The 14,051-nt window shown below is 34.2% G+C and overlaps 1 long non-coding RNA gene across 7 annotated transcripts in view; it reads left to right on the top strand.

Moving 5' to 3' along the window:
- LOC143394184 (uncharacterized) overlaps positions 1-13,727 on the top strand; it is a 78,849-nt gene extending 65,122 nt beyond the window's left edge. For 6 of the 7 annotated variants that reach the window (XR_013090670.2, XR_013155361.1, XR_013155364.1 and 3 more), the window contains 5 exons: positions 148-315; positions 2,755-2,914; positions 10,444-10,581; positions 11,342-11,458; positions 12,109-13,727. This is a non-coding gene — a long non-coding RNA (uncharacterized LOC143394184). The remainder of the gene's footprint in view (positions 1-147; positions 316-2,754; positions 2,915-10,443; positions 10,582-11,341; positions 11,459-12,108) is intronic. The other variant, XR_013155362.1, reaches the window with a different exon arrangement.
- The last annotated feature ends 324 nt before the right edge of the window (positions 13,728-14,051 follow it).

The raw sequence follows: 14,051 nt of genomic DNA, 5'->3' as shown, positions 1-14,051 counted from the left end.
CACATCAGGGTGTCTGGTGAGGTTGGGAGAGCTGGAAAGTCCTCCTGCTGTGGCTAGAATGTTGTCTGGTGACCTGCATGGGAGCAGAGCATAGTCTGGAGTTCTGCCACTCTGCAGAGGTTCTGATTTGATGTTTCTGTTCTGCAGCTTAAGAGTCGCACATGTGCTCAAATTGTGGGCTTTGGAACCAGAGACTGGAGTCTTAAAGGAATACAGAGGCTCTGAGTTCTGCTCGGTGTTCTCAGCTTTGGTGGATTCTGCGAAAATCTGCTGTATGAGGTCCTGTCACGCTCTGAGGTGTTGTATTTTGACAAGGTGAGACCCCGTGGAGAAGCCACCTGATAGCTTTCTTGGATTCATGCACAGAGCAGCCAGAAATGGTATCTCCTCTACTCCACCATCTTGGGTCCACCCCCATGTGCCACATTTTCTTTATCTATTCATCAGTTGAAGGGCACCTAGCTTATTTCCATGTTTTAGCTATTGTGCACATCATTTTCTTAGATACCACAGTCATCTTAGTAAGGTTCAATTATGCACAGGTTTATGTATAGAAAATTAGGAAGAAATTATTAGTCTTTGCTCATTATGTTTCTTAACTAAAATAAATATGTGGAAATTGAAGAATAAGTTATATTCAAGAGTTTATTTTATGATGTATTTTAGTTAATTTTTAAACATTTTTCCAAGGGTTAGAACATTGTTTCATTTCTTTTCTTTCATCATCATCATCATCATCCCAAAGAATGGCTAATTTGTCATTCTTATCTGTTCCATTTTTTGGACAGAACAAAACTTTACATCCCAAGTTTCCATTAGGAGCAGTCTGTTGAAGTCTATTGAATGACCAGTTCAAAAGATATTTTTGTCTTCTCTATTGTTTTTAGGTAGGAGTATCTGGAAAATGAGTGATTTCTAATCATGGGAATGTCTCAGAATGTGTTTAAATTTGCTTGCTATTCCAGCTCTACAAGTTCAGATGATTTTTTTTCTGTCATCCTTAAAGAGCAGTTTTCTAAATACTTGAGTGATTCCAGTGGATACTGCTTTAAATAGTTTTAATTGTAAAATTATTATATTCTACTTCTTAAAGTTTTATACCAATTTTATTGGCTAATATTCACACCCTTCAGTGGATTTCCTATTCTCTTTGAGGAAGACCCTAGTTTTAATGAGGGATGCTAAGGTGGATTTTGGTGAATCTTTGATCAAGTTTTAGAAAAAAGATTTTCCACGCTTTCCTGTTCCATGGAATACAGTGACTTGTGTTTTTGTCATACAATTTCATAGATAGATAGATAGATAGATAGATAGATAGATAGATAGATATAGACATAGATAGATATATAGACATATATGTGAAATCAATTTTTTAAAAATCAACATTCAATTTGGAAGGTTTTCTTTTTCCACTTTTCTATTTCCCCTGTGTTTTGTAGGTTCAAAATTGGAATTGCATGAATCTCTTACTGTCACACTAATGAAGAGCTAATTTCGTCATTTCTACCAGCTTGTTTGAGAAGGAATAGAATGGCACACTCTTGAGTTAACATTTATTTTTTTATAGTTCTTTCCTAACTAGTTTTATTATTAAGAATTCGGTAGTATAGTTTAAGATCTGGTATAGTGATGCCACCTGCTTCACTCTTCCTGCTAAGAGTTGTGTTAGCTATTCTGGGTCTTTTATTTTTCCAAATAAATTTCATGACTGCTTTTTTCTATTTCTATGAGGAATGTCACTGGAATTTTGATGAGAATTGCATTAAATCTGTATAGTGCTTTTGGTAGTATGGTCATTTTGATAATATTAATTCTGCTTATCCAAGAGTAAGGTGGATAATAAAGGCCTTCCAATGTCTGAATTAACAGATTTTAAACAGTAGATGATAAAGGCCTTTCCAATGTCTGAATTAACAGATCTTTCCATCCTCTAAGGTCTTCTTTGATTTCTTTCTTTAGGGTTCTGTAATTTTCATTATATAGATCTTTCACCTCTTTTATTGATTCTCAAGTTTGTTTGTTTGTTTGAGGCTATCGTAAATGGGGTAGTTTTTCTCATTTCCCTTTTTAAGGATTTGTCACTGATTTACAGAAATGTATTTGATTTATGGGTATTGATTTTATATCCTGCTACTTTTCTGAATGCATTTACTAGCTCTAGAAGTTTTCTGATGGAACTTTTAGGGTCTTCTAGGTATATAATCATATTATCAGCAAATACTGCCAATTTGAGTTATGTGGCATATATACACAATGGAATATTACTCAGCAATAAGAGGATAAAATCATGGCACTTTCGGGTAAATGTATGGAGTTAGAGAAGATAATGCTGAGTGAAGTTAGCCAATCCCCAAAACCCAAATGCCAAATATTTTCTCTGATATAAGGAGGCTTATTTATAGTGGGGTAGGGAGGGGGATCATGGGAGGAATAGACAAACTCTAGATAGGGCAAAGGGGTGGGAGGGGAAAGGAGGGGGGCATAGGGTTAGAAATGTTGGTGGAATGTAATAGACATTATTATCCAAAGTACATGTATGAAGACACGAATTGGTGTGAATATATTTTGAATACAATCAGAGATATGAAAAATTGTGCTCTATATGTATAATAAGAATTATAATGCATTCTTCTGTCATATATAAATAAAAAATTCTGGAATTTAATTGGTGCTGTTTACAATCTGTTAATTCAGACATTGGAAGGCCTTTATCATCTGATGAGTACTCTGGGATTTCTATTTGTTCTTTTCTAGAATTTTGGCACATTCTCAATTTTCCTGATGATTCCTTCTATGGAAACTAGGCACGGAGAGTGATGGAGGTGCTCTTCCTTACTGGTGTGGCAGAGGGAAGCTTGACACTGCTGAGAGATATAACTGCCTAAGTCCCACTGAGTCTGTAGCTGTGGGCCTGGTGAGCTTTACTCTGAAAGGAGGATGGGGAGTATCTCACAGTGAGAGGGCCCAGTGTCTGCATTAATCACTCTATGCATGCTACACAACCATTCTAATCACATGTATATACTTTACCTGGGTGTGTCCTCCCTGCATTGCTCTGACCACTCTAAACTGAATGGGGTGCATTTACATAACCTTGGGCAGCCTCTGTAAATTTCCAGGTTTCTGTACTCAAACATGTTAAATGCTACAATCCATATTTAGACAGTTGTTCCTTCTTTTCCCTGCCATAGCTTTTCATGACTACCTTCTTCCCAATCCATTGAATCACCTTTGAAGGTTAAATGATTCTATGGTTGAATTAAATTGATATGCTGTTCACCAGTTCACTATTTTTTGTAGTCTAAGTATATTCATTTAGTCTGACTGCACATTTGTCTGGCAGAAAGTATTGGGCACAGTGTTCCCTGATAGAGGTTGGAAGCTAATACAATGACCATAGTACTCATTCTAGAAGAATACTACATTAGCTAATTTAATATGCAATATATAACTGAACCCTACTGTGCCTCATAGACCAATGAACATGTATGCTTCTATACCTCTCCTCTTTCATTGTTTTTATTCCTACAGGTCAAAAAGGACAAAGTACTGGGCCTTACATTAAAATCCATTCTTTCACCATGAGATGTGAAATAAAGAAATTTGTGGGAAATGATTTCTGCCATCCTGTATTTGGGGACCAGTGGGAATTCTCATGTTAGTGATATTTTATCCATGAAATATTGATATTATATGATTTTTGTAATACCCCACAGGACACTATACTGGGCAGCAATGGAATCTGGGTCACTCATGATTGTGTGTTTGTGTGTGTGTGTGTGTGTGTGTGTGTAAGAGAGAGAGAGACACAGAGAGAGGGTGAGCAAGAGAGAAAGGGGAGACATCTATACAGATATAAGATATATACTGGATATAGATATATTGAAACACTCTATCCAACAATAGCAGAATACAATTTATTTTCAAGCATACCTGAATATTCTCCAAGATAGATTAGATGTTAAGCCATAAAACTATACTCAATAAGCTTAAAAGGACTAAAATAATGTAGAATATGTTCTATGACCACAGAGAAATTAGAAATAAAAATCAAGTTGAAAATTGCCAAATATTTGGAAATAAACACACCTTATAGAACCCATGAATCAAATAAAATATGTTAAAAGAAAGTATAAAACATTTTGTGCTGAGTGTGATACAATTAAAGAGATGCTCAGATGGAAGCATACAGTGATTATATCAGAAAACAGAAAGATAAGTAAGCTTCTACCTTGGGAAATAAGAAAAATGCTAAATGAGAAAATACAACCCAAAGTGCACAGGAGGAAGTAAATAATATAGATCTGAGCAAAAATTGTTGATATGAAGAAAGAAAAAAATATACAAAAAAATCCATGAAATTAAACATAAATGAAATTGAAAATTAGTTTTAAAAGAGGGGATATTACTACTGACCATGTAGATTCAATTAGGTGTGTTATTGTTTATCCCATTGTGCTCACTCAAGGGGAGAGCTAAGAAAGAAAATGCTTGAAACTGAGAAACCCAGCATTGACATTTCATTCCCGTTGACAATCAGGGCCTGTAAGTTTTTCAGAAGATTCTTCAACAACATAGTATCACTTACTCTAAATCTTTTTATGTTTCTAGCTAATTTGTGTTTTTTAACTAGCCAATAATTTAATCTACATTGGAAATCTTCTTATAATTAATCAACATTAATAATATTTTAAGTTCTCCCTGGCTTCCATTCCTTCAAATTCTAGATTTTTTTTATATTTCTATGTTTAGCTTATACCATAAAAGCACTAGTCAGTCAAGAGTGTTTGAATATCTCCTTCTCTTTTAGGAACAGAGATGATATTGTGCCAAAATGAGATATATGACAGAGAATGCACCTGGGACCTCAACAGTGTATTTTGTAGGGTGTGAGTATTAGAAGGATGTAGCCAATTCTTACAACTTTAATTTTTGCCCCAGCATCCATTTTGAGTATATTTAACTTTCTCATATCAGAAGCAGGATTTATTCATCTAGGATACAGTTTCCAGTTCTATACCTCCTCCCATTTCCTCCATGTAATCAATCCAGATAACTGCCTTTTGTAATTGCCTCTTGGTTGACCACCTCCCTATGGGACATCTTGGTACAACCTACTTGACTGGCCCTGTTAACTCTCACCCCACTCCATATGGATTGTGCACACATGCTGCAGTGACCACCTCTCTATCACAGTGTGACTCCATGGAATTTGTGTTTGCTTGCTTTAAACCCACCAATTAAAACTCCCAAGGAAGCCTGTTTGGATAGCACTATGAACTCTACTAACTCTCCCTCTCTCTCACCCTTCACTCCCTTTTCTTCTCCTTTCCCTCTCCCTTTCCCTCCTTTCTTCTCTCCATGTGCTGCTTGACTTCTGCATGTGACCTCCAGAGCATGTGATATACTCCCCAAGGACTTGTAAGTAATACAGTCTTTATTTCTATCTTCTGTCTCTTCTAATCATTGAAGGGGATGCTTTCATCTTAAAGATCCTAAATTGAAACTGCCTCCAACTGTCTCCAAACACAGTTTGTTATAGGCTGGAACACCCTGTATACACTCCTTACACATTTAGTTCTTTTTCTTAACTTACTCTACACTAGGTATTGGCAACATAATTAATATCCTCATGGATGACACTGATTCTTAGGGGGAAAAAATTTTCATTATTTCACTGACTTGTTCTCCAAACAACTATAGTACATAATCAGATAGATACATGGCATAATTGTATTACTAAAATTTAGACAGGAATGGAGAATTAAAATTAAGGAAAAATGTCTAAGAATATCCATGGAGATTATGATGAAAAGAAACAGTTAAGAAATACTGTTTTCCATGTATAGAGGAATATTGTTTCTACCACCTAATTGTGGAAGAATTGGGTATAAAGCATATCAGTTGATATTTTTCCAGGATTCCCACAGAAGTAGCAGGCTTTGCAGAGACAGTGATACATTATCTTAACTTAAATCCTAGTTGAAGGAATGTGTCTGTGTAGTTTTCTTAAAACTAAATAAAAATGTTTATTTTGAAAAATCCTTTTCCAAAATTCAGAAAATTCAACTGTTCCAGACTTACATCCACATATTTGTTAGCAGGAATTTTTAGGGCAACATTTACTATGTTTGAGACCAGAGAATTAAGTGTGCATAGTGATATACTGCTACTCTGGCCCTTAAGTTTTTATTTACCATTGTTCAGCAAGAACCGTTGAGATTTATAATTCAGTCAAAGAATGATTGATATTGAGCTTACAAATTTGAACAAGCAGGAGGGTGTATCAATAGTCTTTACTTCTATAATTTTTTAACATTATCCATACAAGTGCCAAATCCATATATTGGTGTAAAATGCAAACCTTTGCAACACCCTGACACAATTTGAGTACCATGTGTCCCTTAAGTGGGAATATAAACACTTGAACCCAAAGGGCACTGGGCAAATATCCACTATAGTTCTGTGATCTACATCTACTTTATAATCCTTTTTGGTCTAGGCTGCAGTAGCAACAATATTACATAATTTAGGGCTGGATTCACCACCCTCACCCCAAATACCATCTTGTTTCTCATTTTCACAGAGAAAACATGTAAAGTTGCAAGCTGTTTCTTACCAGTACTTATAGAATAATGTTCTGTGCTTGTATAGTCTAGGGAAACTAAGATAATAAGGAAGAAGGAAGACTTAACATTTTTACAGTTCATTGAACTCCCTCAATGACAAAAACAAACAAAATTGCACAAAATAGTCACCTGAGAGTCACACTGAATTTCAAGTTTCTGACTTTGAACAATTAAAATCAAGTTCTTTCCTTTATTAATTTTATTTTATATTCTTTTTGAGAAAATAGGAATAGCATTTATCCTTTGGGGGATATTTCTATACTTCTTGAAAGATTCACCAATCTTTTTCAAATATTTTTAACTGTCCTTTGTAAGACTATCTTAAATGTTCTTAGGAGTTTTATTTTGTAACAGCTATAGTTTATATTGTTGTTCAATATAATAGACATCAGACATTATATATTAAACAATAAGTTCTTCCTTCAATAGATGAATGGATAAAGAAACTGTAGTATATATACACAATGGAATATTACTCAGCATTAAAAGAGAATAAAATCATGGCATTTGCAGGTAAATGGATGGACTTGGAGAATATCATACTAAGTGAAGTTAGCTAATCCTAAAAGACTGGATGTTTTCTCTAATGTGTGGATGCTAATCCATAATGGGGATGTGTATGGGGGAGTGGCATGCAAGAAATAGAGAAACTTTAGGTAGGGCAAAGGGGAGTGAGGGGGAGAGAGAGGGCATGGGGATAAGAAAGATGTGGAATGAGATGGACATCATCACCCTAAGTACATGTATGAAGACACAAATGGTGTGACTCTCTTTTATGTACAACCAGAGATATGAAATTTGTGCTCTATATAAATGTATTACATATTGAAATGCATTCTGCTGTCATGTGTAACAAATTAGAATAAATAAATAAATAATTTTTTAAAAATATTAAGTTCTAAAGTCACAGTACCTTATTTCATATGCTCAGTAGCCACATGTGGCTCTAGCTTACTATATTGGACAGCATGAGATGATAAAATATTTTTATTGTCACAGAAAGTTCCATTGGATGCAAATTATTTAGAGCTACTATAGTGTATCAGGATATGATAAAAGATGTAGATGAGATAAGTACAAAATATATAAAATACCCTTTGTTAAAATCTTAGCTAAGATGATTCTGGGAAAAGTATGTTTGAAAATGGAAGTGTAAGTTGCCATATTGATAAATGTTTCTGAATTTGTTTAGACTTGCCACGAAGCTAGATTATGAAGTAAATCAGATAATAATCTTGAATCATTATGTCTATATTCAGAAGACAAATGCAAATTTTAACTATCATTGTATGTTTGGGGCTTAACTTTGTATATAAAAGTTACAGCATTACAATTTTACATAAACCTAGTATTTCAAGATATTTGAATGTTTAACAGAACAATAGATGAAAACCTGTAAGTACCTTTGATAAAATTTGTGACATAGTGCTCTGCAGATGGCTTCAGAGAGCACTAACAAATATTTTGAGATCATACCATTTTTCATTTGCTCATTGGGTAATCAACAAATTTGATATCAGTAATCACATTTAAGTTTTGCTCTGTTCATCTTTGAGGGAACTCTGAATATAAGTAATCAAATGCATTCCTCATTTTGTCAGATCTGGGTTTCTAGTTACACTGAGGTTATTCAAAGATCAAGAAACTCAACTCAAAGTGGATCAAAGACTGGGGGTCTAGAACAAAGGAGACCCTGCACCTAACATAAGGAAAAGTAGGCCCAAATATTCACCATATCAGCATAGGATCTGACTTCCTTAACAGAACTCCTAGAGCACAAGAAATAAAATCAAGAATCAATAAATGGAGATGGATTCAAACAAAAAATCTTCTTCTCAGCAAAGGAAACAATCAATAATTTGAAGAGAGAGCCTGCAGTATGGGAGAAAATCTTTACCACATGTACTTCAGATAGAGCATTAATCTCCAAGATATATAAAGAGCTCAAAAAACTTAACACCAAAAAAAACAAATAACCCAATCAACAAATGGTCTAAGGAACTGAACAGATGCTTCGTAGAAGAAGAAATACAGTCCATCAACAAATATACGAAAAAATCTTCAACATTTCTAGCAACTAGAGAAGTACAAATCAAAAATACTCTTAAGATTTCATCTCACTCCAGTCAGAATGGCAATTATCAATATTACAAGCAATAATAAATGTTGCGAGGATGTGGGGGGGGAAGGTTCAATATGGGTGGGACTGCAAACTGGTGATACTGTTATGTAAAGCAGTATGAGATTCCTCAGAAAACTTGGAATGGAACCACCATTTGACCCAGCTATCCCATTCCTTGGTTTATACACAAAGGACTTAAAATCAGCATATTACAGTGACACTGCCACATCAATGTTTACAGCAACTCAACTTACAATAGCTAAACTATGGAATCAACCTAGGTGTCATTCAACAGATGAATGGATAAAGAAAATGTGGTATATATGCACAATAGAATATTATTCCACCTTAAAGAAGAATGAAATTATGGCATTTGCTGGTTAATGGATAAAGCTGGAGAATATCATGCTAAGTGAAAGAAGCCAATCCCCAAAAAACAAAAGCTGAATGTTTTCTCTGATAAATGGATGCTAATTCACAATAAAAAAGTGTGGGGCTAAGGAAGAATAGAGTTACTTTGGATTAGGTAGAGGGGAGTGAAGGGAGGAGAGGGGTATGGGGGTAGGAAGGATAGTAGAATGAATCTGACATTACAATCCTATGTACATATATGACTACTTGACTGGTGTGATTCTACATCATGTACAACCAGAAGTGAGAAATTATACTCCATTCATGTATAATGTGTCAAAACGCATTCTACTGTCATTTATAACTAATTAGAACAAATTTTTTAAAAGTTGATTTTATATGCTTTTTCAAAATTATGAACATTGTTTATGGATGTCTTTTAAATGAAAAATGATTAGGACACTTGCTTATTGCACTTGAATGCACCCTTTCACTAGATTGTTACTTTGGGGCAAATTTTAGACTACTTTTTTAAACAATGTTTAGCATAATGTAGTTGAATACAACCTTTCTAGATATTTAGATATTATTGGCATGTGCATTTTTCTATAAAGATGTTCTTGTGAAAATTGGTAAGTTAGAATAGATTTAGTTTGCCAGTGAAATTGTTAGAACTTGTCCTTAGACTTTATATAATGAAAATGAAGAGATTATGGTTTTGTTGCATTTTTAAAAACTAACTTATTTATTAATTGGTACTCAGGATTGAACCCATGGACACTTAACCACTAAGCCATGAACCCAGCCCTTTTTATGTTTTATTTTGAGACTGGGTCTCTCTAAGTTGCTAATGGTCTCACTAAGTTGCTACGGCTGGCCTTGAACTTTTGATCCTCCTGCCTCAACCTCCCAAGTCACTGGGATTACAGGCACCACCATGCCTGGGACTGTTACTTTTTATAGTAGTATTTTAAAAAAATTACAACAGTCTTAATAGAACATGAATATTTTATTTCAAAAACATAATTATTACTGAACTGTTCTCTGTCCTTTGGACCTTATGGGGAAAGGGAGAGTGGTTCATATTTGTGCATGTGACACACAGAAGACTTAGTAATATCCACCTTTCCCAGTCTGTGCATAGCATAGCATACTCACACTTCATAACTGTTTTATTGTTAGATTCTGTGTGCCCTATGTATATATAGGCACATCTGTAGCATGCATATTTTTGTTTTATTGTTAGATTGTGTGTGCCCTGTGTACATATTGACATATCTGTATGCATGCATATTTTTGTATTAAGATGTTATTTTTCCTCTTTTTTCTTTTCTCTGTTAGGTGACAATAAACCCCAAAATTGAAGGGCAGTTGTTCATGCCTGTCTTCTTAATTCTCAAATGTCATTTTCAGAGTATGAGCTGACAACTTACTTTGAAAGTCTCCATTCCTACCTATGGACTCTTGGACACCCTCAAGGTATAATAACTATATGGGCAGGGAATTTCATGTTTAACTGAAAGCAGCCTAGAATGGGTTTGAATTAATATATCTTCTTCTTAGGCTTGATTGCATTTGGTTGCCGCCAAAAGGGATTAGAACTCATCCAAAAACCAGATGAGTATGGTTACAGTACAGAGGAGTTATAGCTATGTGATCATAACAGGTTTTCTTGAACTGGAGGTCTCTCCTCAATAATCCTACCCTCTGCTGAATTACCTTTATCAGACTATTATATTTTTAGCTCTTTATTGGCATGATAGATTCATCCAATGTACTTTTGATTTCCTGTGGTCAGATAACTTTCAGTTTATTTTTTGTGACAAAGCCACCTTGTGTATTGCCTTTTATAGAATAAGTTCTCAGTAACTTTTGGTGAGAATAGATATATTTGTACCCTGTTTTGAGTTATTTGGGGGAATAATCTTTCCAACAAAGCAGTGAAAGATGATTTTTAAGAACGCAAAAGACACTATTTTCAGTGGGACTCAGGTGATTCATTCAGTTTTAAAAACCTGAAACATACAATGTTTTGATACTAAAACATATAGAGACATGGAATATCTGGTTATGGTTTCAGAGCTGTGTAAATAAGGAGCAGTTTCCAAATGAAAATAATATTAAAAAGAAATAAACAGCAAATTTCCCAGACTCTCACTGCATTACCTGCTTCACTGGAAATAGAGTTTTTTTGTTTGTTTGTTTGCTTGCTTATTTATTTATTTATTTGTCACCTCAGAAGAGAACTTTTTTGGGAATTCTTCTGGGAGTGAATGGCACCATTAAATTTCCAAAAGAAGGCTCCTCCAACAAAGAGCGCTTCACCTGAATATTTTGCAAGAGACACACTCTGAAGGTAAGGTTGTTAGTTAGAATACGCCTTGCTTTCTAGAAGCCGTGTCTGGGTAGAAAATGATATGTTAATTTCTTGCAGTCTGATGATTTGAGTACATTTTAATGTATTCCAATGGCCACATGGCACAGTGGGTTAAATGTCAGAGCTTTTGTGTATAGCTTTTCTACATTTCAGTATATTTCCTTCCAACATGAAGGATTTCCTTATAACTTTTCTTCTCTCATCCAGTTGACAGCACTTCTTTATGGCTGGATCCATTGTATTGCTAGAAAATTGTATTCATGAGATACAGTATATTCTCAGTGACTCTGACTAGAAAGTTGACAAATAGTTTTGTCTGAAATAATTGATCAAATGAATGAGCTTTAAGGAGCCAAGAACAGCAGGGAAGAGACAGACACAAACTTTTTAGCCCATCAAAAGGAGAAAATGCAATATAATAGTACTTGGCATTTTTTATGTTAGGAAGTTATAAAGTGATTTTTGTAGCTATAGTGTGGATCCAGCTGCTAGAAATGTGGCTTTCTCTTTGTACTCTACATAGATTTGTTCCATCACATGTATGGGAATAGTAAGAATTTCATGACCCCCTGCCTCCTTAGGGCATGTGTTTCTAACCTCTGTCATTTTTTCTCTCTGTGTCTTTGTAGGTGATGACCCCAAAGACAAGGTATATTTGTTAGAGTTGGTGCCATTACTTCTACCACCAGCTTCACCAAAACAATGATATAGTCTTCCTTATGCAGTCACTTCTCTTTCCTGTATGGCAGTGGATACCTCCTGCAGATAAGAAATGCTTAACTGAGAAATGCTCATGTTGGGATATCATCGATGAGACTTTAATTTGGGCATGGTGACTGTTTCCCTTGCTGCCACTTGACTCAAACCCAGGAGCCTCACTAGAGGAAATAATATTATACAAGAAGCTCAAAATGATGGAATTGCTCAGTGCTCCCATAAAGATACACTTATAATTTTCCTTTGCCATGTGATAAATTTTTGAAAATAGGATACAATCAAAAGAAACTCTGCATGATATTTTTTAAAAACTCGACATTTAAATAATTAATATATAAATTAAGTGCCCTCCTCTCATTAATGCCACCCTTATAGTTTTCTTCTATTAAGGGAGGTATGTGCATTCTTTTAGAGGATAGATGTGCACAAACACAAAAACTATTTTGGGGAGGGGGTTTAGAAGTGGGACATATTGTAATACATTCTCCTGCAAATTGCCTCTTTCATTTTATAGTCTTTTCAATGGGCTTTTTCTACTTCAGTAATACATACATATCTGTGCCATTTGTTGAATGACTGCATGACTGTTTTGTAGATGAAATATAATTAAATGTTTTAAGCATTTCTCATTCATAGATATTTATGTTAGCACCAAATTTCTGTGCAATGAACCTCCCTATATATCAACAATCTTGCTTTTGTTTATTATATCATAATAAAATTACTAAGCAATTGAATCACTGGGATTAAGAATATACACACTTAAAATTCTGAAAATTATTGCAAATTTTTCCTTTAAAATGTGGTTAACAATTTTATCCTTCATGGCAACAAATGAGATTGCCAATTTTCCCACAACCATACAGATAATGGATTTTATAAATATTTAAAATCTTTGCCAATGTTATCGCCCAAACTATTGTCTTAAATTGTATTTCTTTTGTTTTTTTTAGTTTTATCATTTTTTCATGTTTATTAGTCATCTGTATTTTTTAATTTCTTCTTTTATGTCCAATTTTGAGGGTTTGGAGAGGTTTTAGTCTCTTCCAGATTTCAAAGAGCACATTTACTATTGAGGAAATAAGCTTTGGATTGTCAAGCATTACAGATTTTTTTACACACTTTTTAACTTTGTTTTTGTTACAAGAATGTGTATGATTGTTATATGTCCAAGTATAACCATGTTTGCTTTTATGGTTTCTGAGTTTCATGTCATTTTTGGAAAGATACTTATACTTAGTCCATAAAACCCTTAACCTATGTTAACTTCTAATTATTTTGTGTTTTTTTTTAATTCAAATTCTTAAATCATGAGAAATTTTTTTGTTTGAAATCTTAAGGTTGCCAAGTTATTTGCCATTACTTGCGATTATTTGCCAATAATTGCCCATTTATCTGTAATGCCATCCTGCGCATATGCTGTATTCCCATCTGTGACGGGCTCCATCTTTGTTCTGTGGATCTGTGTGTTTCTTCTTTTGCCTCCTGTCTCATGTGTCTTCTTGTTGGGAGAAATTGCAGTTTAGACTGCAATTTCATAAACATAATAAATTAATTTAGGGAAGAATTGGTTTTTAATAATATTAAGTCTTCATATCCAAGAATAAGGTATGTCTTTATTATTCAATAATTTTAATGACTGTTAATATTTTTACATTTATGATGGGGTTTTTATTCTAATTTATTTGCTTGTTTATTTTTCTTTTTCTGAAAGTTTTGATTAGTTTTGTTTTGGGGGGATTAGTAGTCATCTTACTATTTCTCATTTCTTTTCAGAATTTTTCAAAATATTTATCAAATTCTTTGCAAATATTGACAATTTTTATTTTCCCCCTTATTGACCCTGATTTTAATT

Source organism: Callospermophilus lateralis, chromosome 3, assembly GCF_048772815.1.
Source record: "Callospermophilus lateralis isolate mCalLat2 chromosome 3, mCalLat2.hap1, whole genome shotgun sequence".
Lineage (NCBI taxonomy): Eukaryota > Metazoa > Chordata > Mammalia > Rodentia > Sciuridae > Callospermophilus > Callospermophilus lateralis.
Note: the sequence above shows the minus strand (reverse complement) of the source record. Positions and strands in the feature narration are given on the sequence as shown.